Source organism: Macrobrachium rosenbergii, chromosome 46 (genome assembly GCF_040412425.1).
Source record: "Macrobrachium rosenbergii isolate ZJJX-2024 chromosome 46, ASM4041242v1, whole genome shotgun sequence".
NCBI classification, from domain to species: Eukaryota; Metazoa; Arthropoda; class Malacostraca; order Decapoda; family Palaemonidae; genus Macrobrachium; species Macrobrachium rosenbergii.
The window spans coordinates 49474339-49480005 of NC_089786.1; positions in this window are offsets into that span (position 1 = coordinate 49474339).

Below are 5667 nucleotides of genomic sequence, written 5' to 3' on the forward strand. Positions count from 1 at the left end.
ATAATAATAATAATAATAATAATAATAATAATAATAATAATAATAATAATAATAATTTTTTTATTTCTGTATTTTATTTTTATTATGTTTTATTTGAATTTTTTTTTGTTTTTTTAATTTGTTTTATTTTTATTTTTTTACTTAATTTTATTTAATTTAATTTAATTTTTTTGTTTATTTTTATTTTTTATTTTTATTTTTTATTTTAGAAAAAATAAATGCGTATATAAAATATATTTTGCCTTTAATTATTCATAGGCATCCTCGCACCCCTTAGGAACCGGCTTCTCACCCTCTAGGGGTGCGAGCACCCCTGGTTAATAACCACTGCTTTAGATTAATATTAAAATAAAATTCAATGATAAGGGAGTTTATGCATTTGACAATATGTTACGTTTAGATTAATATTATAATGAGATTCAGAGATTAGGCAAATTTGGGAGACCTTCATATAGTACTGTTTTAAAATGACACAGCCGAGATTATATGGTAAAAATGTTTCGGAAATTTAAGATATCTCAAACAGCGCGAATTGGAAAGCGTTGATAATTATATTAATTTGTTTATTTGATTTATAAGACACATCTCCTCGTATTAGAAAATTTAGATATTTATATCGTTGATAATACTAATATGTTTTTATATTTTTATTTATTAAGTTTATTTGCCTGTTTTTGTATTGTATTAGGGGTAATAAATTGGGCCATAGTCTAAACTTAAAATTTTTCTTATTTTTGCTAAGAATCTATAATAATAAAATCCGAGTGGATTTTGTTTGTCCTCCCCCGGGTGACAGTAGGGGAGACATGACACAGCCACCCATCCCCTGCAAACCTGTTTGTCCGCCCTGGGTGGGACAGGGTAGGGGGGGAACGGGGGGGTTAGGGAGACATCCACCTCCTCCTGCAAACCTGTTTGTCTGCCCTGGGTGGGGCGTAAGGTGGGGGACGGGGGCTAGGGAGACATCCACCCTCCTCCTGCAAACCTGTTTGTCCGCCCTGGGTGGGTAGGGGAACGGGAGGGCAGGGGAGACATGATACATCCACCCTCCTCCTGCAAACCTGTTTGTCCGCCCTGGGTGGGAGCACGGTACTTAGGGGACAGGGAGGGTAGGGGAGACAGCAGCGCCGGGTTCCAGCTCGCATAACACTCACCAATAAGCTCGTAAAACAAATAAACCCCTTTTTGTTAAGAACTATTCTCCACGAATAAACTTCTCAAATAAATCATTTTCTTCTCACTTTCCTTCTAGTTTTTTCTGTTGTTCTTCTTCCTCTTCTTCTGCCCCGAAAAAACCAAACGGATGGGCCATCTTTGGCCACTCCGATTCACGATTTCTCTTTGTACAAAATCTGACTCAGAAATTACTTCACGGATGTTGCTATGCTCTGCTATTAAGATAATTCCTAAATGACTGCAATGAATTAAAGATGTATTTTCAGGTTACTATGTAATACCTTCAAAATATTTTCTTGAGAATTGATATTCAGTATCTTAAATATTTTTTAGAGTTACCTCGTAATGCCATCTAAATAATATTATGAAAATTATCATGCAGTGTTATAATGATATTTATGAATCATTGCTCCGAATTACTCTTTCTATTAAGGACTTAGTTTCACTTTCATTTTCAATTATTAGTTACAACTGTTGGTTGACTTATCCCCTTTTTTCTCAATACAGTATTTCGCCAATATAAACGTCACGTCGCCCTCGTAATTGTATTTCCGTTGTATTGCCAAATTAAATATAAATATTTTGCGTCAATAGATACCAAAGGAATTAATGAAATTTTCACTAACTTCAAGTGTCAACAGAGTAGCATTAATGAACAGCTATGGATTAATATTTTGTTCGATACATTCGCTTATCAACATAGCTACGTCCACGTTTGTAGTATTAAAATTAGTAGAAATAGCAGAGAAATTAAATATAAATTAATGTATATCAACTCAGTTTTAGCTATCAGTGGAGATTGTTAAAAATATTCCATGTACAAAGAAGCCAATAAGTCCATCTTAATACGTATTCACTTAAGGAGCAAGGTCTAAAACATTACTGTTAAAGAAGATAGAATACTTGAAGCTTAAATCATTTTTATTAATTATCATTTATCAGCAACGTCATCCAAAATACTATTAGTAAAAGATGACAAGTGAATATTATCTTAATGCATATTCGCTTAACATCAACAAAGGAGCAAGGTCTAAAGCATTACTAGTAAAGAAGGTACAAAACTTAATGATTAATGCATTTTCATTAAATATCATTTATCAGCAGAGCATCATCCCAAATAGTACTGGCAAAAGGTAGACATCAATAACAAAAGAATATAATTTTGCTATACATCGATATCAGTTAAATAAAACCATCAAGAACAAATGAATATACTCTCACCACATATCAACTCTGCCCTAAAATGAAAAACTGCAGTATCTGCAAAATTTTCGAAATTGAGATATGCCACCTATTGGGCTCCTGAAACACTAATACACAAGTTACTGCAGTTTCAGAATGATTCTTCGATGCTTTAATTAAGGAGTCCCCATTTGCAGTATCTGCAAAATCAGTAGCAAGGCCAGGGAAAACTGCAGTACCTACCATTTTTCTCAGTTTGGTATTTTTGCAGACACTGCAGTCTTCCATTTTAGGGCAGAACCATTATTAGACCCTCCAGGATCGCACTGGTGGATGAAAGCAAACAGTTATATCCAGATATTTCCAACCAGCCATTACTAAGTAAAAAGCAGGCGGCCGAGATCAAGAGAGAGATTTGCCTCTTAATCGAGCGTCATCGCTTGCAAGCACCGGGAAAATCATATTTTTCCCGTGGAACGTGTCGCTGATTATTCAGACGCGTAATAGAATTAAAATAGTTGGCTTTGGGACTTAATGTATTCACCCCAATCGATTTGCATTTAAATAAAACGGGGACTCTGCATTGACTGAGGTTCTCTCAATCTGTCTATTCTATCTATCTGTTTATCTGTCTGTCTCTCTACTATCTATCTATCTGTCTCTGTCTGTCTGTCTGTCTAGCTCTCTCTCTCTCTCTCTCTCTCTCTCTCTCTCTCTCTCTCTCTCTCCATGTACCTATCTATCTATCTATCTATCTATCTCTATCTGTCTATCTATCCATCTCATGATGTAAGTTGCTTATTAATATTCTTCTCGCAGATGCGTTCTCTCTCTCTCTCTCTCTCTCTCTCTCTCTCTCTCTCTCTCTCTCTCTCTCTCTCTCTCTCCTTCCGTGATAAGCTCAGGGGAAAAGAAATGTAATAATCTAAACTCCGCATCCAAGCACATAATTTGGTTTCGCGTGTTGGCGCTCTTTGTCAATACAAGTTCCTCCTTTTCGTTATTATTATTATTATTATTATTATTATTATTATTATTATTATTATTATTATTATTATTATTATTATTATTAAAGCGGGGAAAATATCCCTATACAACAAAACTAAAGGCTATATTCTAATTGGCAAAATTCCCACAAAAAGGAACGCCAATATTTGATGGTGGGATGGTTTAGATTAAGACGGCCTTATGCCGGCATAGTTCCTCACCCAAAAGCGGCAGGAGAGTAGGTCAGAGTAGTACATGGACCAGGGAGGTCTGGTATGGACCTTTGAACTGAGAGGAAACCAACCTAGGCGGCGTATATATAAAAGTAAAGAAAATGTTATTTATAAATATACATCAACAAGTTGTATATGTTTAAATACGTGATTAGCTATAAGGCATGCAAAGTAATCAAATGGAATATTATATAACTGCTATATCTATGAAAATAGCCAACGTGACTCCATCTCATAAAGGCAAAAATATACAATTAATTGTGCAGTCTAAATCGAGTTCGTAATATATCAGGGAAAGTGCAGTTTTGCAGTTCGTTACAAAAAATGAGAACCATTATAATTCATCTTATTTACATTACAAACATTGCGTCTTCTATAGTAAGGATAATGTTCTTTGTTTTAATCTTTAGGAACTGAAATTTTCTAAAAAGAACAGAGGATAATAACGTAATGGAAAACGACGTCTATGGTTCATATTTCCAACCAATTATAAACCTAAATAAAGACGTAATAATTAGTATACCCGCTGCTTTCAATTCTGCTTTTCTTTTGTTTGTGAAGTCTCTTTCATTCTAAAACAAAAGCAGTGTTTCTTTTAAGAGTTTATACATCCGTTTTCTTTCTTTTTTTTTACTTTCAATGGGGCGTTTTATTTTTACTTTCAAATGGGGCGTTTTATGTGTTTCTTGAAATGGATTAACTGTGGTTCAGGTACAAGACGAAGAACAAAGTTGTTCCATTTTCCGTTTTCTCTGAGAGGAAGTTCTTGTTCAGCAGACGTAAGTTTAAAGTCTCAGTTCGTTTACACGAGGGGGAAAAAACTGTATTTAAAAAAGATACTTATATACAGGGTGAGCCAAAAGTAAGTGGACAGTAGATGATAACGTTTAGTTTGAGATTGCCTATACAGTTGTATTAACTAATACAATTAAATTTTTATAAACAATTAGTAAATTTACAATCAAATTTTATTGTATACAGTAATACAATACAAAGGCACAAAAAAAAAAAATATAAATATATATATATATATATATATAATATATATATATATATATATATATATATATATATTAAACACCGTCGTTATAATATAACCCTAATACAACCTTATTCCACCTACTATCCACCAATTTAGTTCACCCTGTATATATATATATATATATATATATATATATATATATATATATATATATATATATATATATATATATATATATATATATATATATATATATATATATATATATATATATATATATATATATTTATATATATATATATATATATATATATATATATATATATATATATATATATATATATATATATATATAAAGTAAATAAGCAAATCGAAATGAGAGTAATAATTCTTGGTAAGACAGGAGAAAGATATTCAAAATGGCAACATCTAACCAAAAATGGGGTTTCCAAAATGTCTTGATACAGAAAGAGTCCGCTTAATGTGAACTCAATTACAAACACTGTATCCTATTTATATGTAATGTAAACAGGAAATAATGTTTGTTACTGAGTAAATATTAAGCGGACCCTTTCTGTGTCAAGACATTTCGGAAACTCCATTTACGGTTATAGCCAATTTATATGTCTCAATTTCAGATATCTTTTTTTCTATCTTACCAAGAATTATTACTCTCGTTTTGATTTGCATATTTACTTAACAGACCCAAGAACCATTGCACTCTTTTAGTTCCTCTAATTGTACCGAGAGACAGTGTAGTTTTTATCGAATCTATATTACTGGAACAGATCGTCATTTGCAATCTATCCACTCATTCAAGAGATCAATTTTGTATTCCTTCTCTCGTTTGTCTGACTTCTTCCTAATATGAACCATATCTTTGCAAGCCCTTTGGTGGGCTCGTTCCATATGAATAGGTTTCATCTACTGAATAATAACAATAATAATAATAATTATTATTATTATTATTTTATTATTATTATTATTATTATTTAGAGCGCTATTTAATTTTCACTCTTAGTGGATCAAATTCGCCGTTGGTAAAAAAAAAATCATTTCATTTTATCACTAACCAAAATAAAAAGAACATTACCCTCTATGCAATCA